This window comes from Acomys russatus, chromosome 3 (genome assembly GCF_903995435.1).
Source record: "Acomys russatus chromosome 3, mAcoRus1.1, whole genome shotgun sequence".
NCBI classification, from domain to species: domain Eukaryota; kingdom Metazoa; phylum Chordata; class Mammalia; order Rodentia; family Muridae; genus Acomys; species Acomys russatus.
In genome coordinates this window covers 39813947-39829214 of record NC_067139.1, presented here as the reverse complement: position 1 = coordinate 39829214, position 15268 = coordinate 39813947, and the positions used below count along the sequence as shown (strand labels likewise).

Genomic DNA, 15268 nt, shown 5'->3' with positions numbered 1-15268 from the left:
GAGGGCTGTCTCAGGGTGGTGTGGCTTGAGTGTCTCTTCCTTTGATTGAGACATTAAGATGCCAGTCAGGCAAAAATCATGCCCAGCTGGGGCCTGCGGTCAGACGTGGCGCACAGTAAGGGCAGTTTCCACTTACTTACGGAAGCCCACAGACTGGTCATGAGGTGGACACTATGCCCGCTCTAGATTTTTGTGGCTCTGGTTTTGTTTTTTGTTGTTGTTGCTGTTTTGTGTTTTGTTGTTGATGATTTGGGGCTTTTGTTTTCGTAAGCTCCGGAGAACATTCCAACAAACTAAGTCCTTCCTGTCTCTGACTGGCAATCATCCTTTCCCCTTAACAAATAGTTACGAGAATCCTACCTAAAGATTGCTGGAGTCTTATTAGGAAGTTGAGGTAGCCCGTGTTAGTCTAGACCCCAGGGTATTATTCTGGACTCTGTTCTAGATTGACTGTGTATTTTGTTTACTTGCTCCTCTATTCTGAGGGAAGGGAACTAAACCAAGAAGCCCTCTGTTGTTTTGCCTGTGGAACCCATAGGTGAGGTGAACACATTGCCTCTCAAGGGCCACCAGATATGCTACGGTTTCCATAGTCCTCATATTGAAGTAACACAACCCCGTTTCCTGGGAGACTTTTTCATCTCTGCAATGAAGAAAACCTGTATTCTTTATAATGGCCTTCACTCCTGATGACAGGGGGGCTTTCTTAAGCACGTCCATCCAGGTGTAGCTTTGGCTGTGTCGTCACTGGTATAAAGTAAACCAAATTCTTCACAAACCTATTCATCGTTATTAAACATAGAAAGACTCGGGGATAAAAAGTGCCATGCTTGCATTCCGAAAGGTCGGTAAGGATGAGCGTGTTGTTTACAAAGCTTTTCAAGACATTTGCGAAAGCTTGTCTTTGGTGAGAGACAGTTCAGAAAAGTACGAAGTTCATCTTAGCGTAGCAGACAAGGGAATATTGCAAAATAATGCCAACAGTGTCCCCAAATGACCAACATCGCATACTCACACCGATGCCTTTCAGATGATGTGCCTGTTTCGCCCTCAAAACTTTGCCCCTGGCCTGGAATGTCTCCAGAAGTTGTCTAAGAAATGTCATCTTAAAAGCCCTGCATATTCCTGGTACCATTAGTAGCTCACAATTGGGGAAAGCTCTTTCTCTGGGATTCTGAGTCTAGCCTCCTATGCTAACCATTGCATTTCTAAGCTCCAAGTTATGTCGGAATTTTCATTTAAGCGTGAGGTGCAGCAGAAACCAGCTGCCTATAGCAAGACTGAAGACCAGATAGTGAGTTCTGTTACTGCATTCAACATAGTCCTAACAGAGGAGAGTAACCTCCTTCTAAGATAGAATGTTGAATGGCTTGATATGGATTTAATTGGTGTCTCCTCAACAGATAGCAGTATACACAGGTGACAAGAGCTTTGATGGTTCCTTAGGGTCACCACAGTGCATTAATGATGCTTGACCTGCACAAGTTTGATCAAGGAAGGATGGTCTTTTTACTTGAGTGGTGGCTCTTTTCATGAAGCTCTCAGGATGACATATACAGCCAACAAGAGCCTGGCTGAGGTTATGGCAGCTGGAAGAAAGAGAAAGGATGGTTGTCACTGGGAGGTCAGAAGTGAAGGGCAGCTCTCCTCTGGTACCTGAGCTGCAGTGAAGGGGCAGAGGAGGAAGGCTGAGACGGAGCTACCTTCTGTTACCCATCATGGTGCCTGTCAGGAGCAATAGGCAGTAGATGTGGCATCCACAGGAAGTCTTTGCCTCTATCTAAAGCGTTTTGTGGCTATGACCCAAGGCAGCAACACTCTTCATTCCTGCAGAAATGACATCTTATGGTCTCACAAACACTAGTGTGTCCCAGATGTGGCAACGCTATTAAGGGGTGTTGCTGATGATCTATTTTCAACACTATGTGTCTTTTGAGCTTCTAAGTCTTCTGATAAATAACATACTGGGGCCACTGCCAGGTACATTCAGGTAAGCAAGCCTTGACTCTGAACTATAGAAGTAAGGGTAAGAGGGGCAGGCTTATGAACTGCGATGTCATGGGGGGTGTGTGTCACTTCCTGACATGGCTTATCATTCTTTGCCACTTACCCACCCATGTGGAGTTCTTGCCATCTTCAGTTAGTTCGTGACCAATGTTTGTTCCCATCAGACCCAGCAAGAGCTATCATAGATTGTATCCATGACCCCTATGCACCATGTAGATTAATTGCATATGGAATCCTCTCTCTTCTGGCAAATGGATTTGTGTTTACTGGGTCCATGGCCCTGTTCAAGGGTGCAGATAAGACAAGGTGGCTCTCCTTTGGTGGGGTTCTGCCATCAGGAAGGCCATGATAAAGAACTGCACGCCTTTCTGTGGACCTTCTCAGCCTTCTCCACTCTGCAGAGGACATTTGCATGATTCTTACTCGCACTGGCCTTCACACTGGGGACAAACCATGTATCTTTGTCCCTGGAGGGGCTCTGCCACTATCTTGGTTTTCAAGATTGCCTCTTCCCAACCCAGGGCAAGAACTGGGTCCGAGGTGGGCAGCAGAGCGTGACCCACGAGCATCAGTCTTGGGTATGCAGTCCACTCCTCTCTTTCTTTTTCCCAGAGTCTCACTGCTTGGGGCCCCAGTGCTTGTCAGTATTGGGCACAGGTGTGGGGGAGCAGGGGGACATGTCCACTTGGTCCCTCTTAATTTAAGAGCTCCCATGTTTGTCCTGGTTTTGGTGTTTTTGAGGTAAGGTGTAGCTAACCTGTAAATTGGAAGTTTCTCGTATGTCCTTCAGCCCTTTATTGAAGTCAAAACCCAGCGGTTGTGTTTTTGCTCTTTTTGCTTATCTGGAAACTTTCCTGTGGTGGGACCCCTGAAGAGCTGTAGGGGGGCACCAAGTCATTGTTTAATACCTCTGAATACTTCTTACTACGTTTCTCAGTGACCGCATGACCATGGACAAGTGACCTCTCTTGTCTCATAAAGCCAGGGCAGCCTCAAAATTATAAACCAATGATTGTTCAACAAAACAACAGAAACCAAAGGAAAGAGAAATGTGCAAAGGAAAGAACTGAGAGGCTGAGTGTGGAGCTCAGTAGCAAAGCACCCACTTGGTGTATCTAGGCCTAGGGTTTGATCTCAAGCACAAGGATTAAAAAAGAGGGAGGAGGTTCTGGAAACATTTTAAGCCTAAGTTTAGTGTCTTGTATTTGTCAAGCCTAATAACTGGATGGCCAGGAAGTCCCTTAGAGTGAATGTCACGTCTTCTCTGCCGGTATTGCAGCTGCCCTCTGGTCAGCCCTCAGAGGAGATGTAGGAGAGTCTTTAGTGCTAGGTGCATGATTCCTCGCAGTGGAAAAAAATCTAAAGAGACAGCAGTAGTCTCCAAGCCAGGGCTCTAGATGCATGTTTGGGTTACCCAGTGTGTCTACCTCCTGCTCGAATTCTGAGCCCTCCCAGCCTACCTTACCACCACTCTCCAGCACAGCCACCCACCCCCACCCCCAAGATGGGCAGCCTTGCATGGGCATCATTCATCCAAAGAGGTTTGCTGCTTTCTATGGTAGGAGAGGACTCTGCATAGCTGTCGGTTCCAGGTCAGGAAGGGTCTCAGTTACTGCTGTCATATGTCACCTGATGTCTGCAGCATCCATGTTTTGGGAAGCAGAGGCCATGTGCATGGGCCCCCATCTCCACGTTCACATCTACAGTAGATAAAACTGACAAGCAGTGAACTGCGCATGTGCTTATGAATGTATGCAAGTGGGTGAGTGTGCAGGTGCACACGTGCTTGAGTAGAGGCCAGAAGTTGATTTCAGGCATCGTCCTCAATTGCTCCTCCATCTTATTTATTTGAGACAAATTTGTTTGACTCTGAAGCTCCCTGAAATGGCTGCACTGGCTGGGCAGCAAACCCTTAGGATATACCTGTCTCTGCCCTACTTCCCAATGCTGGGATTTCGAATGCAAACTCTAGTGCTAGCCTTGATGTAGGTTTGGAGGATCTGAACTCAGGTCGTCAAGCTTTACACAGCAAGCTTTACCCAGTGATCCACCTCCCTAGTTCCCAGAGGAAAACCCTGGAGGCCCCTGAAAGGGGGACTGGTCTAGACTTAGACAACTAGGTCACTGGACCTCAGGTCTCTCTTTCCAGCCTTAGGTCACAATCAGCTCTCCTGCCTGAATGAGGCAAGACTGTCTGTGTGCCGGGAGTCTCCCTTGGGTCTGAAATCATCCGCTGACTCATACAGTGTCAACCACAAGGCGGTCAATGTCATTGAACCCTTATAACCAGTAGGCTTTAAACGGCATGTCACAGCAGTGTCCTCCTCTGTTCTCTCTGGAGCAGGAGTGGAGAGAGCCTGCGGTTCGTGAGGAACAGCTTCACCTCCTTCTATAGGCTCAGCCCAGGCTTTGGAGAAGAAACCTTGGGAAATGGTGGGGAAACTCACTGGGGGCCTGACATGTGCTGGAAGGGGCGGGGGGGTGAAGGGGTGAGGTGGGGCATGCTGGGCTCTGGGAGCAGGGGAACTGCAGCATCTGGCAGCAGGGCTTGCTACAGGGGAAGAGCAACTTCCCTCCAGCTGAGCTGTTTCCAACGGTGGAAAAGTCATCTACGGTGATTGTCTTTTCTCCAATGGTGTTTTCCACCCACGAGATGAGTTCTGGGGGATGGGGGAGGGGTCTTGGGTTGACAGGCGGTTGTCTAATTCCATTGCTTATCACAAGTGGAGGTGAGGAAATGTGTTTAAATGGGAACAGGAGACGGTGCAAAGGAGACAGAGTGGAGTTTCTCTTCCTGTAATGTCTCAATGGAAAACTCCTTAAAGAAAACCCCTTCAGCCTAGGGTCCTAGAACATCAGTTTTCAACCTGTGGGTTGCGGCCCTTTGGGGTTCAAATGACCCTTTCACTGGGGTCACCTAAGAGCATCGGAAAGCACAGATATTTACATTATGATCCACAACAGTAGCAAAATTACAGTTATGAAGTAGCAAGGAAATAATCTTATAGTTGGGGGTCATCACAACATGAAGAACTATAGTAAAGGATGCACCATCAGGAAGGTTGAGGACCATTGTTCTAGAAGCGTGGAGATTGTTTTTGAACCCTGGAAAGAATGCTTGTCCTTAACGCCTGTGGTGTAAAAGGGTGAAGGCCCCAGGCTTGCAAACTTGGGATTTTAAAGCAGTTTACAGTAACCTTTCCCCATATGTTCAGCTTGCATTGCTTATTATTCTGTTCCACACTATGGTCAGAAATTAAATGTACAAAGGAGCATTTAAGTTTCAGGAACCAGTTACTCTAAATGTCATTATTAAAAAAAAGAAAAGAAAGGAAAGAAAAAACCTTGAGAATTAAATTGGCAACTGTCTAAAGAATTTTAAATTCCTTAATCAGGTCTCTGAGGTAAGCGCTAGATTTGGCCTTGGTCTCTGCTTTTTCTTGTTTTGTGGGAGCAACTCTGGGAAAGTAGACCAAGATTCCCCTGGCCTCCCTAATGCCTATTTGACATTCACTGATCAGAGAAAGTGGGGAGTGAAAGAGAAAGAGGGGTAAGTTGAGGCACGAGTGGAGTTCAGAGGAGGGGGTGGAAGCATGCTCTAGAAAATAAAGGCTTTGATAATTGGTTCAACATGTGCTCTTAAGTACACATTACATCCCTGGGCTGGAGAGATGTCTCAGCCACAGAGAGTGTTTCCGCCTTTTCCAGAGGGCCTGGTTCTGGTTCCCAGCACGTGTTAGGTAGCTCACAAGGTCTGGAACTCCAGCGCCCTCTTCTTGCCTCCATTGGCACCTGCATGCAAATGCATGCACTCAACACACAGACATAAAAACACACATAGAAATAAAATAAATACTTAAAAAAGAATTACACAGTAATGTACAATCCTGTAAAATCTAAATGCTATGAATAACATGTTAATTACCCCCAGATCTTATTTGCTTCTGAAAGTGCCTCCATATATATACATATATACACACATGCATACACACACATATATAGTGTATGAATGTATACATTTATATGCTGTGTATGTTTATATATGCACATGTATACACTCTGTGTATTAAGCTTTAGTCAAATCAGAGTGTCTTCTATCCTGACTTTTGCCCATCATAAACGTTTTCTTACATAATCACAGATCTTTCTTGTGTCCCTGTATGGCTATATGTTTCTCCCTGTGTTCCTACCAGTGAATCACAGCTACCCTGTCTTTGCTCTTACCTAGAACACACTGGCCACTCAGCATCTGCACATGGATTCCCAGAGGCACAGCAAGTGTGATACGTCCCATGGCAAACCCCTTCCTCCTGCACCACCTTAATTCATTTGCTCTGCATTTCCACTGGCAGCAGTAGGATTCCCTCTCCTCTTCTCGCATCTCACATCGCACATTGCACAACTTCTACCGACATTTTAAATATACCTCTTTCCACCACTGCTGCTATGACTGATAGAGGCTTAGGGCATCCTCGGGTTTTATTTTAATCACTTCAAATTGGTCTCCTGGGGCCTATGTCTTCTCTGAACACAGCAGCCTGGCTGATCTGTAATGTGTGAGTGATTGTATACTACGGCTGTCCAGGACGCACCAACAACTGATTGCTCATCTTGTTCAGATTAATTGAAAACTAAAAACATCTTGGTGGTGTGCAAAGCCCTACATGAGCTGATTTATGTCCCTGCCACCTGCTTCTGGCCCCCTTGCTTACTCGGCTGCAAGGTCACAGGCCTCTATTATCCTCCAGATGTGCACTTCACATAACCACACCCTCAACCCTGTCTTTCTCAGGCTGCCCTCTGTCTCTTTCCACCTTTAACAGATGTCACTTTCTTAGCCACTTTTCTCCAGTTCATTTTTTTTTCTTTCTCTACTTGATTTTTCACCACAGCATCTATCACTCTCTAATAGATTCCGTTTGCTGTCTGTTCTGCGCATTGTCTTGCCTAACCAGAATGGAAGTTCCACAGAGGCAGATAGGCTAGAGGCTCAAGAACTGTCACATATTGCATGAACCTACTTCTTCTGCTTTAAAGTGATCTGCTGTGTGTGTGCATGTGTGTGTATGTATGTATGCATGTATGTGTATGAATGTGTGTATGTGTGTGAATGTATGTGTGTTAATGTGTGTGTACCTGTGTGTGTTTGTGTACCATCAGTCTCAATGTTTAAAATAGTGCTTTACTGTAACACAGGATAGCCTGTATTAAGTGCTAGATATGAGAATTGTGTTTAACCGCTCAATTCTTCTAGCAAATGATGTTATTTCTATTGCTGATGAGAAAATTTGAGGTTTGTATGGATAATAGATGATAGAGCAGAGTGTTAAGTCTTTTATGGTACTGTGTTCTTAACGTGTTTCAGATGTCTACAAATGCCAGGCTTAATTTAGGAAATGAAAAAGGTCCACATACGACAGCCCAAACACGTGCATGTACATGCATGTCCGTACCCTTGCCCACATATGTTCATGCCCACGCAGCCCATTCACATGCTCGCCCCCACATCCTTATTCACAGGCATCATTTTTGTGCACATGCATGCCCATGCACATACATGGCCACATACCTGAACAACATACATATCTGTGCATGTTGAAAACAACTTACTGTGCTTTTGGTATTCAGAGGATATGAGCCCTTCCTCACAGACGGGACTTTTCCAAGGCGAGAGACTTACTAGCCTCACTCATTTTCTCCTCTGTCTTTCAGCACGTGTGCATAGCTCTCTGAAATTTATCAAAACACTGGCATGAGCTTGTTATCCCCACCACAGTGTGCTTTTCTGATAGTCTCAAGTTTCCGACCTAGCTCCTTGAAGATAAAAATTCATTTGTAATCTGTCCTGAAGTCAACTGTTCTTCCATGGCTCGGCTATCTGCTGCTGTGAAAAAGATAGCACTGCACAATAAGAAATAAATTGAAATTAGAATCGTAGGAAGGCATGTGGCTGCTACACCACCAAGAGGGTTGCTTAGCAAATGCTGCTCATTTCCTGGGTGCCATTAGTAGAGTTGGGGGCTAGGTCTTTGGCACAGTGAACCATGAAGAAAGGTACAGGCCCACTTTTGGCAGATGAGATTAAGTGAGCTATATTTTACCTATAAATGTGACAAAATACAACAGCTCCTCAACTGGCAGCCACAGCATGCCATCACCCTCCTTACCCTGGACCACATTATCTTTAATGACAGCAGCACCCTCTGCTTAAGTGTCAGTCATCAGAAAGATGCCATTGCCTGCTACCTGATATTACCATCAATATGACATCACTGCCCTCTGCCTGTGTATTGTCATCATCTTCAGTATGACACCCATAAGTATGATGTCATTGTCCTTTACCATGAGTGTAATATTAGCATCCTCTGCCTGTGTGTTGGATCATCAGTATGACCCCGCCGCTCTCTGTTCTCTTTCTGCACCTTGTCATTAGTACAAACATGGTCATGCCCAAATGGCTGTTTGATACTAAGTGTGCAGGGATGACACTTGGCTTGGACGTGTAGTGGGCAGGGATGACACTTTGACTGTATGTGAAGGGGGTAAGGGTGCCACTTTGCTTGTTCCACCTAAAGAGCATATAACAAGGCCAGACAAGGTTCAGGCTCACTATTTCCCTAAATATACAGCGAGAGATACCCAGATTCATTAAGGCTACAGGCAAAACCAACACCAAAAAGCAACCTGGATGGTTCCAGTATGGACAGAACATAGCTAATAGAGGCTCTGAGAGTCACGTCCCAACCATGATGGTGGAATTCTTCTCCCGGTCCCATGGCTCACTCCCAGTGGCTCTTCTGTATGAAGAGTCTTATAGCAAGAAAATGTGGATGTTCCGCTTGAAGATCTCACGACCTAGAAGCAGAAGTGACTTCAGAACTGGCCAGGGAGCTGTGTGAGGCGGAGTTCTGGCAGTAGGGAGGCAGGACCATGGCAGGTCGGGTAAGGGGTACAGAAGGTTCCACCCTTGCTTTCCAGATGCCCATAGAGCAATCACAGGCATGGTGGGGGAGACACCTTTCTTTTCATTTTCCATGCCTTTTACCTTGTGGAAGGTTCTGTGAAGAGCTGTCTAGCTCTCCTGTTGGGCATCAGCCTGGGGCTCCTAGGATGGCATCTTGGTGTCAATATCTTTTTCTTTTCCTCCAGCCCAGAGAGTGTGAGTGCCCGCTTGGCCCGCCTGTGTTCTGTCTGCTTGAGTCACCTATGATCGCTTGCTTCCAGATTGTTTGCGGAGGCAGAGTGAGGCTGGCAACTGACTATGCCCTCTGGGCTCATCTTGAAGTGGGGTGTGAGTGCAGCCCCAGCCCCAGAAGTCACACAGGCATGGAATGCTGATTCTGTGGAAACAAATTTAAATGTTGAATGTCAAAGACCAGAAATTTAGTGCTGGTGGGCATTTGATTAGAAGACCAATCATGTCCAGAGCACAGGGCCAGTACGGCAGAAGTGTCTCAAAAGTGATTTAAGCTAAGCTTAAAGAAAGAGGAAAATGTCATTTTTATAGGGCTGTGAAACTATTATTTTAAGGGGTTTTAGAGGCCAAACAGGGCTGGCTCCAGGTGCCTGTCTCTCTTCAAATCTAAGCATGCATTGGTTCTAGGCTAGGCTTACTGAGGGAGTTTTTGGAGCTCCAGTACAGAAACAGAGAGGAGCTAGCATCTCACCCCAGCTTTCCTTGTAGCGTTTGCATCTGGACCCCAGCCTCCAGGAAGGACCTGGCATTTGTACTTCCCATAGGCCTGAACCTCAGCCTCCATATCAGTGGTGACTTCTGTGGGTCCCTTTGTTTGCCATGTACTATCTGTGGCTCACACCTGCCAGTCTGTTCTCTCCTCTTAGATCCACAGCCCCAGCTTTCCCCACACACAGCATCCTTGCCTGTGTACACATTCCCAGCACAGTGGATTAGATCAGGTTGTCTCTAGTTACCTGTGGGATGAATTCACTAATGGAATACATAGGTGCTTTTTTTTTTTTTTTTTTTTTTTTTTAATAAAGCAAGCATTTCTTTCTTGGGATGAATGTCACCTAATAATCCCCTATTCCCTCCCTCCAAATCCCACAACAACATCTATGTCCTTTTTCAAGCACACTTATTTGAGAACCCTGTAGGTGAGCAGGTCTCTGGGTTAAGTCAGACCCCCCTCAATCAAGGATGCTCACCTCTGACTTCTCTGAGCACATCACTCTGGGCTTGACCTTGGTCTGGCTGTCCATGCGATGTGTGTTTTAGTGGCTCCTCTGATTTGAGCCAGAGGCCCCTTCACATCCATGGCCAGCGTAGACAGGTCCGCCCCTCCCTGTACCTGCTTCCGGTTTTGCCTTGGTAGCAAAAGCAGGCCACTCTTTGGGATGGTGCATGGTGTTTGAGGTTCCGTTGTGTTCTTGGGAGAACACCACACATTTCTAGGCAGAGGAGTGGGAAGATCTGGTGATCGCAAGATCCCCTGAGTTGGCCATTTCTAGCATAGGGATTCTTACACGTGTCTGCATTGTAACATGGTTATGGGCAAACCTGATTAACACTGTGCCCAACAGGAAGCCTGCCTTTTCAGGAAAAATATAGTGACCTGTTTCTTCACATACCTTGCTTGGTCTCTTTTTAAAAATGTCAAGTTTAAGGCAAAACTCCAAACATTGTTTTCTCTTTGTTTCTCAAAATTGAGGTCGGTGGATGAATCTGCTGGTAGAAGTAATGTGTTTCCATCCTCCTACCCACCCATCATCCATCATCCAGCCTTCATCAAGTGCTCATTCTGTGCCTGGGCCCAGTACCATGTCTCCCTTCAGAGGGACCACAAGCATTGTCTACAGAGGATAATCAGTAATGCATCCAGACTAACCTGTGTCCCAAGGTTACAGTTATCTGGTGCTGAGCAGCTAACATCTCTTTATGGAGTTGTGTTTATGAGTCCTGCATCCCATGAGATTTTTTATTACTTTCTGAGAACTTTGCTAGAATTTTGACCTACTTCCATCGTGACCTCTACAGTCTGGTTTCATAATATGCGGTGGGGACATGAAAACTGACTTTGAGATGTAGGCAATACTTGTGCCATTGCATGCTCAATGGACACTTGGTTCTGCCTCTGAAACTGATGCCAACATGGGCCTGTTATTTGGGGCTGTTATTTATATGAAAGTAACCAAGTGTTAGTATTACTTTGTAATGTATCTGGCATGCATTTAACGAGAGTAATATTTTGATACATAGGATCCAGGTTAAAGGTAGCAGCTTTGTACTTGCCAGGTTTAATTGTTCTGTGGTGACTGGACACCGCCTGCTGTTTGGTTTGTTCTCCGTCTTCTGGTTCATGTTGTCATCTTAAGTCTTTGGTCACTTTCCTCACTTGGTCACTGAACTAGCCATAAGTGAACATTTGACTCTCAGATTTCGACGGAAGCAGAAGGTTTCTCTCCCCTTGACTGCTTACAAGCCTTTGCACATCTTCAGGTTTCAGGAAAATGCATGGACACTTCTTTCTCATTATTTGCCCCTCAGTTGCACAAGTGGGACCTGGGGAGATGCTCTGTTATAGTCTAGATATGGTGTGGGCTGCAGACTTAGGCAGTTGTAGAATTGAAGTTAGTTCTAGGACAATAGCTGTGTGATTTGAAACAAGTTGCTTGACCTCTCTGAGACTCTGTTCCTTATCAATAAAGCAAAGTGATTTGGTTTATCTTGAGACATAAGCATAAGGAGGGAATGAATTCAGGGAAGCAATTATGAAAACAACTGATTCGGGAAGGTATTCAATGGTGGGGTCCGTAATATAGGAACACTCACGGGCCTCAGATTTGGGCCTATTTTACATGCACCTTGGCAGTGTACTGCCTTCCAGATGTTAGAATTCCAAGGCAGCAGACACAGGCAGATCTCTATCTGCCATCTATTGGGTTTGCCAGTTGAGATTGGCCCATTAAATTTAAGTGTTCTAGAGTTTTCTGTGAAGGCTTTTGGCTTGGTGACAGTCTGGTTAGGCATGCCATTGGGGTCCTCTTCACTCCTGAGGTGTACACGGAGCAGCTAAAACACCACTCATAACCACAGGACACCAACCATCAGGGGGGCAGCCCACACATGGAGCAAGACACAGTAGAACTCAGAGAGAACCTGGGTCCCTGGTGGCAGCATAAGGTAGCTGGACCAGTACCACAACTCTGTTTCCCTTAGCTTGTGCCACAAAGTAATTCCATATGACTGTATGCCACCGTTGGTGTTGTTATGTGCGGCTAACTGCAGGCTCTAGTAGAAATGGAGCACGTCTGCTAAAGACCATGTTTGTAGAGGCACACAGCATTGGCGTGAGGCCAGGAGCTCCCAGAGAGTCAGGATTTAGGGATGGAGGACACCTAAGAGAGCTCCAATGCCACCTTCTAGAATGCCATAGGGTACCCTGTGGGTCTTGGGCACAGAGAACTCAGGGAATGTACTTTTCGGGATGGCCAGGAATGAGAGCCTGTAGCCTGTAGGTGTGCCATGCCAGCCTGATCATTGGCTCTACCAAGACAAAGGAGCAGCGTGGTGCAGACCAGCTAGGCATGCTGACTTTTATAGAGTAACCGCTCACGGGGAGAAGACAGCATGTGGCACAAGACGGCAGACACAGGCAGAATTTAGGATTAAAAAGAGTAGTTAATCATGTTTGTTATAGAACATTATTAAAATACTGAAATGATAGCGGATAAATCTTTAAAAATGACTCAGTCTCCCAAACTGGATGTGTTCACACAGTATTTAAAAATCCTTACTAGTAGCTTAATAGTGCTTAGTGATATTCTCATACCATCAATTATTCTTTTAAAACTTTGCTTTTAATGTCTGCATGGTATTTGATTACATAAGTGTAATGTGATTTTTCTGACTAGTCCTGTATCAATGAACATTTAGCTTCTTTCTAATTCACTATTATAAACTCTGCTTTTAAGAACATTGTCGTATATTAATTTTGTAGACATCTTCATTACTTGCATGAGATTCAGTCCTACAGAGAGATCTTGTGTGATGGAGAGTATACACAGTCTAAGTGTTGTTACACCTTGGGAGGGTTTCTTTCAGAGAAGAGAGACCACACATGCCTATTCAGAGACCCTTATCCACTCCAGACTTCACGGGCTTTACAGACATTTTTCCATTTTGTGAGTTAAGAAAAAGAGTAGCTTAATTAGCTGAGATTGGGTTTGGTGTTGTATGTCTGAAACTCCAGTTCCTAAACAACAGGGCTTTGAACAAAAGAGGGTCTTTTTTTTTTTTAATTGCGTGTTGCCAAATTGCCCTAGTTTGCTTTCTATTGCTCTGATAATTGCCATGACCAAAAGAAACTTTGGAGAAAAAAGAAAGGGTTTATTTCGTCTTACAGCTTACAGCCTATCAATAAGGAAATCCATGGCAGGAACCTAAGTAGAGGCCACGAAGGAAGGGACGCTACTTCCTGGCTGCTCACAGCCTCAGGCCCACCTGCCTTTTTATACAGCTCAGAGTGTCTAGGTTTGGTGCTGCCCACAGTAGGCTGAGCCCATCCAGATCAATGGACAATCAACAAAATGCCCCACAGCTATACCCACAGGTCAGCCTAACAGAGAGAGTTTCTCTTCTCACGTGACTCCAGTTTGTGTCAGGCAGGACAACAGTAAGTCTAACCAAGATACCGGTCAAGTGGTAGGAAGGTAGGGGCACATGTGGGCAGCCTCCATCGTTCAGGGGCCCAGGCTTTTTCCAGATGTTTCTCTGAACACTCCACTCCATGACAGCTTCCGAGGTCTGCTAGAGTGGCCATTCCACCGAGGTCCAGTCAACAGGCACGATCGAAGGGCAAAGGAACCTACACTGTTCTCTTTTGTATGTATGTCTGTGATTTTGGATGTAATTACACTCGCAGTCAAAAGCCAGCTCAGTATGAGTCTAGTCAGAAGGTCCTGCTTGGATACTGGGAAATGTAGTGTCTTAAGCTTGAGAGTGAGATTCTAGCTGGAAATGCAAGCTCTCGTTGCCGAAAACGCACAGCAGTGCATCTTGGGAAGCAACTATGCCACTTCTTCTGTTTTTGATTATACTACAGTTTTGACGTGTGTTTGTGTCGGGGTGCACTGTGTGTATGCTTTTTGTAATTGCTCTTCAAGTTGCCCACATGCCTAGAATTTCATATTTATGACACCAGTATTATCAGTATTTCACAGTAAGATACAGATCTTCCACATATGATTCACTTTTTCCAACATGACATTTGTTTTGAAGTGCCTTTGTTATTGTTTGTTTGCGTTTTTGTTTTGTTTTTATGGAAAGTCTCCATGTGTAGCCAAGGCTGGCTTCAAACCCCTTGACCTTTCCTCCTCAGCCTCCCAAGTGCTGGGTTTCAGGTGTTTTCTGAGGTTTACATCCATTAGTTCTACCATCTTTGCCTCTCAGAGCTTCTGGCTTTGATTGACACCTGGCCCTCTCTCCCACTGCTGAGGCCAGGTGTCACTTTTGCCTGCATTTTCATTCTGTTCCTCCTGTTGAATGCAGTGGGTGGGGAAGCCCCTTGAGACTGTGCTTTCATTCTGCAGCCTTCTTCCGTGCTGCAAAGAGTGCTCATTTTAGTCCCTCTCACCCCCGCTGCCCCCGTTATGCTTCATGTTACAGAGGAGTGTCTGAGGCCCACTCAGAGATTGAAGCCTGTGCTTGGGACATTTCTAATCAACTTGCTACTCCTCAGGGCATGATATAAGAGCTGAACTCATGGGGTGTCGCCTGTTTGCTTGGAATAGGCAGTTTTAAGAATTACTTTTTTTTTTTAGCTTGGTAATTTATCTTTTCATCCACCAGCTTTCAGATTTTTCGTGGTTATTCTTACTATTTATTTGCCTAGATGATATTCAAAACTCACTTCTGAATACTGGAAAAATGAGATTTAGGTTGGGTTTACAAAGTAACCCGAAAAGGTCTGAGAGCACTGAGCTGTGCTGTGCCATCTGGAAATGTGGCACATGTCTCCTCCCGGACCGTCTGTGGCTTTCCCTCACACTGGCTCTGTGTTTGTCGCTGTGTCTGCAAGTAGTGCTGATGTTGGTGACTGCTTCTTCTTCTTCTTCCTCTTTTTTTTTTTTTAAGGAAATAGTTATTCGTGCTTGTTAAAAGTGATTACTTCAGATAGTCCATCACGATTCTGGTAGATATTTTTTTAGCTTATCATTTGGGAAAAATTATATCATCTGCAGATAATGGCCATTTTCATCTTTCTCTCCAATAACCAGCTTTAAGAAATAGCTGTCATTTTCT

General features: G+C 45.4%; 1 protein-coding gene across 2 annotated transcripts in view; it reads left to right on the top strand.

Moving 5' to 3' along the window:
• Spock1 (SPARC (osteonectin), cwcv and kazal like domains proteoglycan 1) overlaps positions 1 to 15268 on the top strand; it is a 454464-nt gene that overhangs the window by 376437 nt on the left and 62759 nt on the right. The gene's annotated exons all lie outside the window — the stretch shown is intronic.